Genomic DNA, 16,794 nt, shown 5'->3' with positions numbered 1-16,794 from the left:
GTGGTTGAGAAAGAAAAAAAACTTTTGGCTTAATGCCTGAAAAAAAAAAAAAAGTATGGTCAACAATACTCAATGCCTAAGTCTTTGGTTCCATCGATGCTATGGGGGGTTTACTTGAAGGTGAGTAGTGTTCAGAAAATATGAGGAGATCCCTTGAACTTGATGCATGCTTGTTACTTGAATTGATGTGGGGTGATAAAATTCAAGTGTGGGGGAACCTTTGGCTCCTTGATCATTAGTTGAACACTTTTTGGGATTATGTGCACTGTCCTACTTATGCCATGATTAAAATTTACAACATTTATTTACAATTGAATTTTGGGTGTATATTCACTACAAACACCCACGAGACACAACTCGTCCACTAGGGGTAACCTAGGGGTTTAAAGGCTTGTTGCAGATGCTAGGTGCAACCGTGATTCCTACGAAAGTGAGTTAGGATTTTTTGCATTCTAGGTTAGTTTTTGTTTTTGCTTTACTTGAGGACAAGTAACGTTCAAGTGTGGGGGAATCTGATGAGCACATTTATGTGTGAAATTTTAGGGCATAAATTATACATTTTACCACATTGGACAGAGTTACTTGGTGCTTTCTTGTGCTTTTCAGGGTTTAGGTGAATTCTTGTGAAAATGAAGGAGATGATGCTAAGGAGATGTTTTTAAGCTTTTTAGAAGTGTAAATGGATGTATAGCCCATCGAGTCAGCTTCGCAATGGTTCAAACGACACTTAATTCCGAGTTGAAACGAAGAAGTTATGGCCGTTTCCGTAACGACGCGTGAAAATGGTCTGTAGGGGTTTATTTATAATTATTGACAGTCGGATGGGGACAAAGTGAAGCGGAAGTTGGAATTTTAGGGGCCTTAATGCAATTATCAGAAGTTACTTTACTGTACCCGAAAGATTCCATTTGGAAGGCTCTGGACAGTCCAACTTCAACTTGAGATATCTTGGGCTCCCCAACTCCGAATTGGATGAAATTTGGGTCTATTTTGTGTGATTTTTCGCAAGGAACACAATGGTGACACCTATATAAGCACCCCATGCTCCACGTTTTCTGAAGGATAGAATGGGTATTTTATTTATTCTTAAAGGAATCCTAGTCATCACCCTTACTCTCTCTCTCCTCCAACTTCTCAAGGGCACTTCTAGAATTCTACTTGGGATAGATTTATATTTTCTCATCTATGGAAGGTTGAAAAATCAAAGATGCTTTGATTTTATTGCTTGGAGAAGATATCTACAAAGAAAAGGAAGCACTTGTTAGAATTGGAAATTTATTTTTCTAGAAATAGAAGGTCTATGTAAACAATCTTCTCTTCTTCTTCTTTCTATTTTTTTCTTTTTTCTTAGGATTCAAGGCATTGTAAAAGAGGAAAGAGAAAAGAATATTCTCTTTTCTTAGGGAATATTTCTCCTACACTTCCATCTTCTCTCTTCTCCTCTCTTCCACCTATAAATACCCCTACCTCTCTTGTATAAATTGGCTCATTCACTTAGTGAAATTTCTTCTCTTCTTCTCCTTCTAATTTGTGATTTTTGGCTTTTCTAAGTTCTAGTTTGCTTTTATAATTTTTAGTTAATGGTTATAATAGGTTTAGTTTATACTTTAATTTCAATTTAAGTCTTCAATTGGGTTGTAATTTCTTAATTCTAGTTTAGGTTTTAAGCCTTCTAGTCTAAGTTCTTAAGTTGATGACAAGACTTGAAGATTTAGAAGAGGAGGCCATGGTAAGTTTATGCAAGTATTCAAGCTTTTCATTTACATTCATGCAAGCACATCCAGGTTTTACTATCTAAACTCTCAATCTCATTCTCCATCTCCTCTATCTCTCTCTATCTTCTTCTTCTTCCCCCTCTATTTCTTTTATTTTAATTTTATATGGTTGTGGTTTATGGATGCATTTTTATTCCCTTATTTCTTTTTATGTGGTTAGTATGTGTGGTTGCATTTTTATTCCTTTCAATTCGCTTTAGCTTGATAGGTTAGATGCTCATGTGTTAGGACGCCGATTTAATCCCTTAATTTTGTTGGATGCTTATGAGTTAGGATGCATTGATTTTTGTTAGTTTAATTAGTTTAATTTAACACTTTAATTTGATTCATTTTGCATTACTTTTAAGTTAGTTAAATAGAGTGGCGTATATCTCCTCGTGTTCGACCCGTAGCTACGATTGACCCGTACGCTTGCGATTTTATTTTAACTCAAACACTTGCCTAGCCAATCAAAACACTTTAGACGCTAAGGTACCTCAAGCCAACCCAAGTAAATTTTTATTGATTCTTAGTTATGTAAATTCCATTAGACATGTACTTAATTCTTTTAATTAAGTATAACCTGACGCTTAGAACCATTTTCCATGACAGGACCCATTACCTCAGCCAAGGCTAGAGACCCCAGCACCATGCAGTAAATTAGGTACTTGAGAAGGAGATTGATCAGAATATGTGAAGTACGAGCACGTGCTGAGAACCAGCTAGTAATTTATTTAGCCCTAGCAGACATTAGAGCCTGTGGATCAAGCCACCTACCTATACTTAGCAGACGAAGTTAGAAGTGACATAGCCTACCTCTACATGCAGAACATTATTACCAGTTGGAAGTTACAGAGATTGCCTGTTAGACCAGGTAAATAATTAAAAGCCTTCTATTTAAAAATTTGAAATCTCTCATATAGTGTCATACATAGCATACCATTACATAAAATATTTAAGAAGAGAAACAAAACACAAAATGAAAGAAACACCTCATAATAAACAAAGACAACATATCTAACAATCTGCCTTACTGGTGCGGTTCATGAAATTCACTGGAACTATGGACTAGGTTTGTACCTACACTAGCTAGGAAATAATTGTTGACCCTGATGAGCGATATTGGAATATTGAACATGCTCCTCTTTTCAGAGAAGCCACAATGGTCAACACAATAAGAAGTTCTCGTGGTGGTCGCAAAGGGAAACAACCTTGTGTTATACCGGAGGTTGAACTGCCAAATGGGACTAAGGTTCAAAATTTTGAAGCATCAGCTGCTTCGTCAGAGGCACCAGCGGCTGCACAAGTCACTGGTGCAGTACCTCAGCCAAATGTGGCAGCCGGCGATGTGACTGCATTCATGACCACTATGATGTGGACCATGCAACAACAACAAGAATTGCTTGGTCAGATGTCTACACAGTTTGCAACCATGATGCATGAACGTGTGGCACCACCACCACCACCCAACCGGCCCGTACTATTTCCATCGCCTATACCTCAACACTTAGCGGAGAACTCTACCGCCAAGGTTATGGAGAGATTTAAGAAACTCCAACCGCCTGCGTTTTCCAAAATAACTTCCGAGGCAATGCAGCCGGAACGGTGGCTTAGTGCCCTAGAGAAGGCATTTGAAGTACTGGAGTGTACGGACGCACAGAAACTAATATGTGTGGGTTATCAGTTGCAGAATGAAGCCGAAGCTTGGTGGAAAGCTACTAAGCCTAACTTGGAAGCTACTCACCCAAACCCCACGTGGGAGCAATTCAAAGAAGTTTTCATCAAGAACTACTTCACAAAGAGTTTCAGGGATACGAAAGAAGCAGAGTTCATTGCACTGGTGCAAGGGACCAAGTCAGTGTTGGATTACCAACAATGATTTGAAGACTTGTTCCATTTTGCTCCAGAGCACCTGGAAGGGGAAGTTAGTAAGGCCAAGAAATTTGAGAAAGGACTCACAAATGAGATTGGATCAGTACTGTCAATTATGGACATTTGGGATTATGCTCAAATGGTCGACAAGACAAAGATGATGGAAGATAGATTTAAAGAGAAAGAGAAAGAGAAGGCTATGACGTCGCTTGGGTTGAACAAAAGGCCAAATAATTTTCAAACATTTGGATGGCCAAATAAAGCTTATCGAGGAACAAGTTCAAGCCCTAATCCAACTCCATATTGTAGGCCGAACGTGGGTCAGAACCCTTTTCGCCCCACTTTCAATCGACCTGCTCAACCAACTACGAGTTAAGCGACAACAGCAGCTTCGCCGACCAGCACAAAGTCAAGTTAGCCAAGCCTCAACACCTGCTGTTCCAACGTATAAGTGCTATGTGTGCAATAAGGAAGGGCATATGGCTAGAGATTGCAGATCGCGTGGGTATAGCAGCAACTCGCCAAATCAGCCCTACGCTAGACCTTTTTAGCCACAGGACAATCAGACGCGAGGAAAGATGTTTGGGATGACAAATGAAGAAGCTGAGGTGAACCCCGATGTATTGACAGGTAAGTTTGTTGAACACTACTAAATTATAGGGAATAATTGGCTTACTTCATGTAACCTAAACTACCTACAAACCCTAGGTACCCTGAATGTCTCGACCATACCTGCACGAGTGTTATTCGACTCGGGCGCACCCCACTCTTTCATCTCCACCACTTTTGCGAGTAAGATGAAAGATCAACCAAGAGACATCAGGCATGAATTAGTAGTCAACACACCAATGGGTAGTGTCGTGAGTTTGAAGAAGGTTTACGACCCTTGCCAGATTAAGATTTGTGGGAAGAAGCTAACTGCACAGTTGATAAAGATGGATATAAAGGATTTTGACATGATACTAGGCATGGATTGGTTATCCATCTATGGTGCAAATGTCTTGTGTGCAGAGAAGAAGATAGTGTTTAAAATGGATGATGGGCTGGTTCTCACCTATCAAAGTGAACAAAGAAGGAAACCCAGGAGGATAACCTTATCAGCACTCCAAGCACAAAAGTTGTTTGATGATGGATGCCAAGGCTATTTGGCCACTGTAATAGACATAGAGGCAATGATAAAACCCTTGGAGGAACTCGAAGTCGTCAAAGAATTTCCTGATGTTTTTCCAGAAGATCTGACGTAGTTACCGCCTGACCGCGACATAGAGTTCGCGATTGATCTGATTCCTAGTGTAGCACCGGTATCCAAGGCACCATATCAGATGGCGCCATTCGAACTAAAGGAGTTGCAGGTTTAACTTCAAGACCTGTTGAAGAAGGGATTCATATGACCCAGCGTATCACCCTGGGGAGCACCCGAGCTATTTTTTAAGAAGAAGGATGGTAGCATGCGGCTGTGTATCGACTACCGCGAGTTGAACAAGCTGACTATTAAAAATCGATATCCGTTGTTGCGTATTGACGACCTATTTGATCAGTTACAAAGAGCAAGAGTTTTCTCCAAAATCAATCTTAGGTCAGGATAGCATCAATTGAAGATCAAGAGCGGTGATATTCAGAAAATGGCATTTCGAGCCCAATATGGACATTACAAATTCTTGGTTTTGTCATTCGGATTAACCAATGCCCCGGCAGCATTCATGGACATGATGAATAGAGTGTTCCATGATGTGTTGGATAAGTTCGTCATTGTATTTATTGATGACATTCTGGTGTACTCCAAGAATGAGGAAGAACACGCTTGACACCTTACCTTCGTGTTGCAGCGGTTGCGAGAGCACCAACTTTATGCCAAGTTTAGCAAATACAAATTTTGGCTACGTCAGATTGGATTCCTGAGACACATCGTTACTGAAGACAGCATTAAAGTGGATCCAGGAAAGGTGAAAATGGTTCTCGAATGGGAAACCCCAAAGAGTGCCACTGAGATCCGAAGTTTCTTAGGTTTGGCTGGTTACTACCAACGGTTTATTGAAAATTTCTCACGGATTTCAACACCCATGATAAAACTTACCAAGAAGGGAGCCAAATTTGAATGGAATGAAGCATGCGAGAAGAGTTTTCAGGAATTGAGAAACCGATTGGTGACAGCTCCAGTCTTGACCATTCCGAATGGTATCGGAGGAATGGTGGTATATGCTGATGCATCTAGGACAGGATTAGGTGGCGTCCTAATGCAGAAAGGTAAAGTAGTCACCTATGCCTCCAGACAATTAAAAGAACACGAGAAGAATTACCCCACTCATGACTTAGAGTTGGCAGCAGTAGTTTTTGCGTTAAAGATATGGCGGTATTACCTATATGGTGAAAAGAGTGAAATTTTCAGTGATCATAAAAGTCTGAAATATTTCTTCACCAAGAAGGAGCTGAACATGAGACAAAGACGGTGGTTAGAACTGGTGAAAGATTATGACTGTGAAATCCAGTACCACCCTGGTAAGGCCAACATTGTTGCTGATGCATTGAGTAGAAAATCTCAAACTGCATCTCTTGTTTCCTCAGTTGTAACCGAACAGTTAGTAGAAGAAGCTCGAAAGTTTGATTTGGAACTCATGATCGAAGGAACGGCTATACAGTTAGCGGCCATGGATCTACAGTCCTCGATACGAGAAGAGGTAATTACGAAGTAACCATTAGACCCCGAGCTGGCCAAGATCATTTGGGAAGTACAACAAGGTGTCTATAAGGACCCAGGATTTTCTTTGGCCGATGATGGCGCATTAAAGTTTCGAGACAGACTGTGCGTGCCTGATGATTTTGATGTCCAAGACCGAATCCTTAAAGAGGCGCACAACTCACCCTATACAATCCACCCCAGAAGTACAAAGATGTACAAGGATTTGAAGAAGTATTATTGGTGGATGGGAATGAAGGAGACCATAGCGATATATGTGTCCAAGTGCCTCACCTGTCAACAGATGAAAGCAGAGAGACACAGACCGTATGGTTTATTACAGCCACTTCTTATACCTGAGTAGAAGTGGGAAAGGATCACCATGGATTTTGTGACAAATCTGCCCAACACCAGGAAGGGCATGAATTCGATTTGGGTGATCGTACATGGACTGACAGAGGCAGCTCACTTCATACCAATCAAGATAAGTTACTCTATAGAGAAGCTTGCCCAATTATATATAGAAAATATAGTCCGCTTACATTGCGCGCCTGTCAGTATTGTGTCTGACAGAGATCCTCGGTTTACCTCAAGGTTTTGGAGGAGTTTATAGAAGGCAGTGGGATCTCAACTGAATCTTAGTACAACTTTCCATCCACAGACGGACGGATAGTTGGAAAGAACTATACAGACCTTGGAGGATATGCTTCGGGCCTGTGTCTTGGAAATGAAAAGTAGTTGGGATGCTTACATACCTCTGGTGGAATTTGCATACAATAATAGCTATCACTCCACCATTGGCATGGCACCATTTGAAGCTCTATATGGACGAAAATGTAGAACTCCGTTATATTGGGATGAAGTTGACAAACGAAAATATCTCAGACCTGAGATGATACAAGCGACCTGCGACAAGGTGGATGTTATAAAAGAAAAGACCAAGGCAGCCCAGTCAAGATAGAAAAGTTATGTGGATAATCGAAGGAAGGACATTAAATTTGAAGTCGAAGAAAAAGTATTCCTTTGAGTGTCTCCAACTAAAGGATTGCTACGTTTTAATAAGAAGGGCAAGTTGAGCCCAAGATTCATCGGTCCTTATGAAATACTCAATAAAGTGGGACCCGTAGCTTACCAACTGGCACTACCACCATCCTTGTCAGGTGTCCATGATGTTTTCCATGTGTCAATGCTGAGGAAGTACATTAACAACCCGACACATGCACTATCAACTGAACCTGAATAGTTGGATGTGGATATGACCTACAAAGAGCAACCTATAAAGATATTGGACAAAAAGGAGCATAACCTCCGTAGCCGCACCGTCGCTTTTGTGAATGTTCGATGGGGAAACAATCTGGTAGAATAAGCTTCACAGGAACGTGAGGAAGAAATGAAGGAGAAATATCCCCAGCTCTTTGAATTGCAAGGTAACCAAGTTTCGGGAATGAAATTTTTGTAAGGTGGGGAGAAATGTCAAACCTTGCCCCTGACTGGCTGGAATTTTGACTGAAGAACAGGAACCCCTGACCAGGCAACCAAGAGCACTGTGGGGTATCACCCCAGTGATTTGGATTAATAAGGAAACTCTGTGCATGTCTTCCTACATACCTGACAGAAGATGGATAGCTGACCCCTGCAGCTACACAGCTCATAGCATTATGTATGGCCTGGACTCCAGGTAATCTCTCTCCTCTCCAAAAAGTGGGACCCACCCCTGGAAATATGCTTAAAGAACCCTAAATGGCATGTGGGGACAATGCCTTGACCAAGGGTCAAACCCCTGTGTAAACCCTACTAAGTTTCAGCCTTGCTGGAACCACTGGTCGATGCACTGGGCGGTGCAGACAAGGCCCAGGGGCATCGGCCAGTGTGCAAAATAGCATATTAAATTGGTTTTTAATTATGGGGACCACCCATAATGGACATGGGCACCCTCCATAGATAGAGGGGAGTCTGAGGGACCACCTCATACCCTTGGTTCACTGTGGCCCCACCAGTGTGCCCAAAATCACTGTGAATCAGTTTAAAAACTCATTTTCAAAAGGGGCCTTAACAGCCAAAATGACCCTAGTATGGGCTGGGGCTATAAATAGGTGAGCCTTGGGCTCATTTAGTGTTCTTTCTACTGCTCATTTCGTGGGAGAGAAAAGAAGAGAGAAAAGAGAGAAAGAAGAGGAAGAAGAAGAAGAAAGAAGAAGAAGGAAGGGAAGGAGGGGCTGCCACCCATCCAAGGCTGGAACCGAGCATCCAAACATCTGTACAGGTATATAATCCCTGCTCATACCTGCTGGTTTCTTTGTTGATGCTTGTGTTGATGTGTTCTTGCCCTCTGGCAGCCCAAAATAGCTGGGAAATGCTATGGATGGCCTCAGATCTACCATGCAAACCCGATGCATGGAAGATTTGAGTGTTTTGCATTGTATTATACATCTGTAACACAGATCTGGAACCGATACTAGTTGTACCTGGCTACACTGCCCTGATTCACTATTGGCTGGCTGTTTGGAACCCTGGATGCAAGCCTTGGCTGCATGGGACCAAGCCCTAGGTGGTAGCAGCCTTGAATCACCATTTTACACCTATTTTTAGCTTAACATATAGCTGAAACTGAGTTTCATACAAGAAGAAAACCTTGTGATACTATTTACTGGGCTGTTTGGGCAGCCTCTGGCAGCCAAGTGGTAGGCCCAGTGGAAAATCCACATGGACCATATTGACGGCCACCCCTGGGGGTACCTAGCACCCTAACATGCAAGGGGAGGTGATTTGGGCACTGCCCATAATCAACAACCTAGGAATCTCAGCCAGATGTCGATTTGAAGACTCTGGGCGATGCACTGGGCGATGCACCCAACGCCCAGAGCCATCCGCCAGTGAGTGAAACACTGTTGTTTTGGCATTCTAACTTGGGGGACCTCACCCATTGGCCATGGTGCAGTGTGGAAAGGTGGAAAATGACCTAAAAGCCCCTCTTCACATCTGTCCATATGAAGGTTTGGCTTAGGAACACAAGTGGGCCCCGCAGATGATGAAAACCCTACCTGTGCTTGGTTCTGCAGCACTGACAAGCTGTGGACAGCACAGTAAGCCTATTATGACCTAGGGTCAGGTACAATTACTGAGAATGCCCATTTTACCCCTAGACCACCATCTCTGGATGATGCACCAGGACACAGGCCTAAGGCCCAGTGTAAGGCCCAGAGAAATCCAAGTGAAAACCAACTGAACATTGGGTCAACCCAGTTAGGTTAACCCTAGGACTACTAGAGACAGATTGGAAACTTAATATGACAATTTCTCATTTATATCTAGGATTTGATCCCATGCTTGAGGTCTACAACCAGACTGCTGTTGGAACTGAAATTGCAATCGAGTTCATAGAACCAGACTCAGGTGAGTGAAATATTATTGTGTATGTACATGTAATTCTGTTCAATTTCTCAAATTACTACACAATGATTGTCTGTTGATCAACACTGTGAATATTATCTGATGATTGTGAATGTTAGATTAGATGCCATAGTCAGCTTGGAAATGAGGCCTGTGGTAGCCCGTAGTATGGGATGTGGTTGACACCACCTAACTCATACGATGCCATATAGACATGGGGTTAGAGTTTCATCACCCATGCTACGCACCCTTGCCAACATGGGTTAAAGTGTTGGATGCCTGTAAGGGTGACCATATGTGTATATGAGAAAAGAAAGAAATGAAAAGAAATGAAATGTGTTTGCACCGGAATGGTGATTATGGGCTATAAGCCAGAAATGAAAAGAAAAGAGAAAGGAATGGATTGCCCTACAGGTTAATCATAGAGGGCTAGTGGGGGCTGACCTTGGTGAACGAATGTAGGAGCTGACTGGTCCTCTCTGATAACTCAATGGGTGTATCGCAGGAAGGGGTAACCAAGCCTGCACTAGGGATACATGTATTAGGGAATGTAGTAGCACTGACCTGACTTAGTTGTAATGCTAGGTGGCTAATAAATAATCTGGACTTGCATATCATGTAGGATCATGTGGATTGTGGTTGCATGTGCATGCATGATGATATGTTTTGCTCACGAGCTCAGTGGGGCTCACACTCTGTTATACATTGTTTTTCTTTAGATGATTTTGCAGATCGATGCCGCTGTGGCATGGAGGCTCATTATGAGGAGGAGAGCCCTGGTTATTATGATGATATTTGTGTGGACCCTGATGGAGGTCATGCCAATGATGCGTGCATTCTCGGTGGTCATTGATGAAGACCGTTGAAGAGTGCACTTGATGCTTTTTGTGTTGGGGACTCCTTTTTGCTTTTGTTAGGAGTTTATCCCCATCTTGCTTGTGGTTTTGCTGTAGTTTTTCTTACTTTCTTTTTGGGGTTGAGTCTGCTCACCCTGTATATATATATGTATGTATTTTCTTTGGCTTTGTTGCTTGTCAGCTTTACTTTCCAGTTTGTGGGTAGTTTGGGAAATATATCAGGACAAACATATGTATGTATATATTATCATGATTTCCCGTATCGCTACTCTTTCTCTTTGCTATTGTAATTATTGTTTATCTGCAGCACTCTGATCTTACCTGTAGTAATGTGATGAATGTGGGACCGTGAATATAATAACTGCTTCTACATCCGTGGGATTTGATGGATTGCCGTTATGCAATTCGGGTCACCTACCTAATCCTCCCAGGGGCTGGTTTGGGGTGTGACATCTGACTTTACGTGTACTCTGTAGCGTAGTTCATCAGACCTATTGTAGGTTCAAATCCAAAAGATACCTCCAACAATGTGTCCTACTATGTCTAAATTTACTCAGTAGTCTATTCTATTTTATCGATATTTTGAAACATGTGGGGGATCGTTGGATTTTATATTTCAAAAAGATTCCTTTTTGAAAAGTTAAAGTTTTAAATTATGAAAACCCCTTCCTCTGCTTTGTTTCGTTTGGAAACACTTGTGTGTGTGTATGGTGACTTGAACCATGGACCTCTTGTATAGACTTGTAAGGGGAACATTTTTTTTTTTTTCGATCGAACCTGATTTCTGTTAAATTGCCAAAATGTTATAGCGAAATGTATCAATATAATCATTGATTAATGTAAATTCTTCACTTTACTACATATTGACTTAGCCCCCTTTCTTCTACCAAAAACAACCAAAACTCAATGAGATAATGAAAAACCCTAACCCTAACTTCCAAACCCATAAAAGGGTCCTACCTTGCCTCTTAAGAGCATAAACCACATCCATGGTTGTCACGGTCTTCCTGCGAGTATGCTCTGTGTAAGTAACCGCATCACGAATAACGTTCTTGAGGAAGATCTTAAGAACTCCTCAAGTCTCTTCATAGATCAAACCACTGATACGCTTGACACCTCCACGACTTGCGAGATGAGGAATTAAAGGCTTTGTGACGTCTTGAATATTATATCTTAGTACCTTCTGATGCCTCTTTGCTCCTCCCTTTTCCAATCCCTTCCCTCCTTTGCCTCTCCCTCACATCCTCACTTCACTCTCACACAAAAGGATCTACTGCAACTCTACTGTTTCTCACCCTGGTTTTTGAAATCTAACGCTTTGCTGGTTGGGAAAACTTTTATTTTGAAAATAGTATGGGAAACTTGAAAAGGCATAAGAACCTCTTCAAGTTTAGTCCCACATTGGTTATGGACATGTCGAATGGTGAGCTTATAAGTGTTCATGTAGCTTATAAGGGACATAGGGTTCCCAAGGGAAATCTCCCTTGTCCCATGTGTGAGGATGGGATCCGGGGTGCTTTTCACACACACACATATGCATGCACTGAGCTAAGCCAGATCGGATTGGACCATGGCCAAGGCTGAGGTCAGGGTCAGGCACGGGTACAGGTACGGGTGTGGGTGTGATGACATTATATATTCTTTTTTGGTAAAAGAGATATATGCACCACATAGATGTACCCATACGTAGGGACATGGTATATACATGCACCCATTCGTAGGGGTTTCTGTACATAGGGTCGTACATGTATAGTACAATACAGTAATGTGTAAAGACACATCTATAGATACATGTACAATATGCCTATAAATACAGAAGGCCATTGGGCTTCCAGGACATACAAAACGTGCAACTGTTTTTGTTCTCTCACTCTCTCTCTTCAAAATAGTGCTCTCTATATTCTATTTTATCTCTTTCTTCTTCTTTTGGACTACTGAGTATTACCTTCAGATACTCTGTATTGTAATCACATTAGGGGTGTTGCCATCTGTGATTGGAGTGGTTTTAGCTTGGAGGTGAGAACGTAAAGGTTAACCTGGTTCTACACACATTCGGGGCATTCAAATACCATAAGGAAAGTACACTTTGTACGAATCCATTTGTGCTGTTGTTTGCTGTTTTTGAAGATACAAGAAGATAGTCATCTAGGTACTATAAGTTGATTTATTTTTGTTGTTTTATTTGATATTTCATTTGGTCATACTTTATATATATATATATATATATATACAGATTCTATCCCCCCAGGGTTACTATTAATTAAATATTGACGGTTGCTCGCTTGGTAATCTAGGCAGGTCTAGAGCTGGGGGGATTTTTAGGGATTGGTTAGGCTCCCCTAAAAGATGCTTTGCGTATTATGAAGGAGTTGGGACCAATTTCATGGCAAAGTTTGCCACATTTTTCAAAGGTCTCTAACATGCTTCATCAATGAGAATGACTAATCTTTGGATTGAAAGCGATTCTCAATCTATGGTAGATCGAAATAAAAAAATTCCATGGTGTTTTCAGGAAAAAATGGTGGTTTTCTCAAAAACATCTTAGATAGAATCACATGACAGGTCTCTCACTGCTACTGTGAAACTAACTCTGTGGCAGACAGGTTAGCAAAATATGCAGCAGCAGCAAGAGTAACAGCAGTTTAGGAGTCAGTCCCTCCATTTATTCTTCATGATGTTAACTGGGATGCTCAAATGAGACCCAGATACAGATTTTGATGAGTTTTCCCTTCTCTTTTGCTTGATTCGCTTCTCTGCTGATGGCCATGCCGAAGATGGAGTAGTGGACCAATGGTGTTTCTCATTCTATTGTACCATGTTCTTTATCTTTTATTAAAATACTTTTAATGATCTTTAGAAAAAAAAAAATCAATTCTTATACCGGTTGCTTAGAATCCTATTTCTAACACTTGGGCTTCAGAATTAAACTGCAATGTCACACCCCGCTCCCTACACCTAGAGATGTGTGACTGGAATGCCCCAGTATTCCACATCAAGCCCCAAGGATCACACTTTGTTGTGCCACATTCATTGCCCCGACCAAAGAATCATAATTCAGAGTTGCAGTGAAAGATAGATAATATAGAAATGTTAACAATAATTAATAGGTTTCAAAGCTAAAGTGATATCATATATGTAAGTGTCATTTTATTCCAATGGTAGCATTGTCTCCCACTAAACATAAGTATAAAGATTAAATCCAGCCTTTAATTACATTATTCCCAAATAACATACTCAAATAAACATAAAGTAAAGTCCATGTCCACTGGGTCCATGGCCTGCACTACTGTGCCTTCTAGGCACACGCCTCACAAACTCTTTCCGCTCCATGATCCTCCTCACCTAGAACTCCCCAGGCTTCGAACACCTCACTACCTTGGGATTCTTGATCAACCTCAATTGGTCCAACGACAACTACATCCATATCTAAAAGAGTGGTCCCTTGAGGGATGAACTTCCAACTAACCCTAGTGAGCAATTAGATCACACAAGCATACGCAGCCAATCATGAATGCATAATCCATCAGGATGCAAAGAATGAATAATGAGTTCATTTTAATATTATCCACCTAACAAATAGAATGCCTAAATCTCTGGGGTAAAGTGCTACTATAACATCCCTTAGGTGGGATCCCCGACCTCCGGAGTCCACACAGATAACTATCCAACAATGGCACCCGAGTTGTGGTTGGAAACCTACGAGACCAGAACCCCTCACTGGGTTGTCCGCAAGCTCTCGAGACAACCCTAGCTCTCACCCAAATACTAGTGTTCTATTGAGAATTTCACCCCAGTCTGTAGCAAGTCACCATCAGTTACCCAATACCTTTCCCCCTATGGGTAAGGGATGTAGCACAAAGGAATATGATCCTAACCATATTCATCTATATGAATAAAGGTGCAAGCATACATATAGGCCAGATGTCGAGTCCATAATGCCAAAATACCAGTCGGCCCAACTATTCTTTTGCCCCATCTAGGTTACGCATACACATACAAGTAGATTGGGTGTGATATCGAAAACACAATCGTCCGGTCACATCCCAATCCAAATCCACATTACCAACACACATCACAATTCACCATTCACATTTCTATCTCATGGCAATCACAAGTCCGGCATCACTCACGACACTTGGATCCCATCAATAACATTCACTATGCATTCGCATATTCATCTCATTCACCAATTCACATGTAACCAATATCACCATAATCCATATCACATGATTCATAATATTTTTCGTAATCAATAGCATGTCTTAATTCTCTAGCATTCAACATGATACATGTATCTCATAATCACAATGCTACTTCATCCCCATAATATTTGAAATAAACAACACATGTCTCCACATATCCACAATCATATAATAGTTAACATGCATATGAATGAATAACATCCTACGCAAACCAAAATACTTCACAAATTAAATCTAAGTATCTAATCTACTCACAATCGTAGAAGCGTAAGCAATCACAAGTTATGTTATGTGCAGTGTACACCCTCCATCATAGGTGTACATTACCCTAACATGTCATCATACAAGTGTGAAAAAGTGAGAGAGTGCATGGATGGAAGGTTCGGAGTTAAAACTCTAAAATAGTACCAAAATAGCTTGGGCAGATGATGCATCGTTCGCCTACTATATAATCCGCCCAGGCCAAAAATGCTGCAAATTGCCTTGAGCTCGAGTCCAGCTTTGGCCAGTGGACATGGGGCCAACAAGGGTCTATGGTGAAGTGTTATTAGCCTCCAAGGAAGCTATCAAACATGAGGGTTTGATCCAAATAGGATCCATAAGGTATGGACTTCGTTTTCAACACCAAAATCCCAAAAAATGGAGGTCTACAATGGGGTTTCATGACATCTGAGCTAAAGGACTGGGAATGGAGCATTCCAAAGTACCAATTAATGCTATAAGCATACAATTAGATAAATAATTATAATGAAAAGCACTAAGGTTTGGTAGGAGATTGGATGGATTCCAACATCAAGAATCCCCTAATTTGGAGTTTCTTCAAGGGCTTTCATGGCAACTAAGCCATGGGACTGGGGATGGATGATATAAGGTCCACTTGTTAAGCTTCTAGCATCTAATAAGAGGTCTACTACAGTAGGGCAAGAAGCACTAAGGTTTGGCTAAGGATTGGATTCGATTCCAATCAAACCCAAAGGAGAATAGCCTAGAACTAGCATAGTTTAACTTACTTATAATGGGGTTAGCTTAGGATAGCAAGGGGGCAAGCTTCTAGGCTGGGATTGAGCTACAAATCCCCCTTCCCACGAGCTCCAAGGTCTAAGGGTATCTTCTAGGTTGGCTGAAGTGAAGATTGAAGCTCAAGTATGGCTCCAATGGGAGTTGGGGCTTCTCCAACGCTTCCTCCTTCTTCCTTCTTTCCCCCTCTAGCTTAGCTCTCCATGTGTCTCTCTCCTCTCTAGGGTTAGGAAATGGAAGAAAAGAGGAGAGGCTGGGTTCTTTCCTTGTTTAGCTAAGGATCCTAGGCCTTGTTTGGTTGGGGTTGGTTTTAAGGTCCAAAATGGGTTTAAGCCATGTTATTGGTCTAATAGGTCTTAGGTTTATGGTCTTAGGGTTTAGTTAGGCCACATGGGTCATGAATGGTCTAAAATAACCAAGGGCTAAGCTCTGGCCTACCAAAATAACATTCACAGAGAAAGTTTTACACTGGGATGATGATGCACCTGGCAGATCATGTATCATCCGTAGGGTTTGACCCATGCCCATAGTTTTGGCCATAACTCAGTCGATACATAATAAAATGATGCAATTCAAAATGATTTTTAACTAGACTTAAAGGGCTACATTTTTTATGCAGAAACCTTTAACAAAATCATAAGGTAAGGCCATCAAAATTGGGTTTGAATATGGCTATTATGCAATGACCGCAAACTAAAATCAAATTGACTCCGATGAACTCGCCTACATCAAGGATGTTTTAGGTAGGAGTTGAGAGAGGTTTTAATAGGGGTTGTCCACAATTATTAGCATCTTCAAAACATACTAAATTAGGCAAACACAACCACTCGGATTTGGGCACGGGTGTAACATTCCCCACACCTTATAAGAATTTCACCCTCGAAATTGGCTTATAGGATGGGTTGAAGAATTATGGGTACGTTGCCCGCAATTCAACCTCAAACTCCCGAGATGCTTCCTTGTCGGAAAGACTGTTCTAATGCACCTTTGCCTCGACAAAGGGATGGTTCCGAAGGTGGAGTTTCTTT

At 41.4% G+C, this 16,794-nt stretch overlaps 1 pseudogene; it reads right to left on the bottom strand.

Moving 5' to 3' along the window:
• Nucleotides 1–11,477: 11,477 nt before the first annotated feature.
• Nucleotides 11,478–11,790, bottom strand: LOC122662294 (annotated as a pseudogene).
• Between the last annotated feature and the right edge of the window lie 5,004 nt (nt 11,791–16,794).

This window comes from Telopea speciosissima, chromosome 5, assembly GCF_018873765.1.
Source record: "Telopea speciosissima isolate NSW1024214 ecotype Mountain lineage chromosome 5, Tspe_v1, whole genome shotgun sequence".
Lineage (NCBI taxonomy): Eukaryota > Viridiplantae > Streptophyta > Magnoliopsida > Proteales > Proteaceae > Telopea > Telopea speciosissima.
The sequence above is the reverse complement of the archived record's forward strand: the minus strand, read 5'-3'. Positions and strand labels throughout refer to the sequence as shown.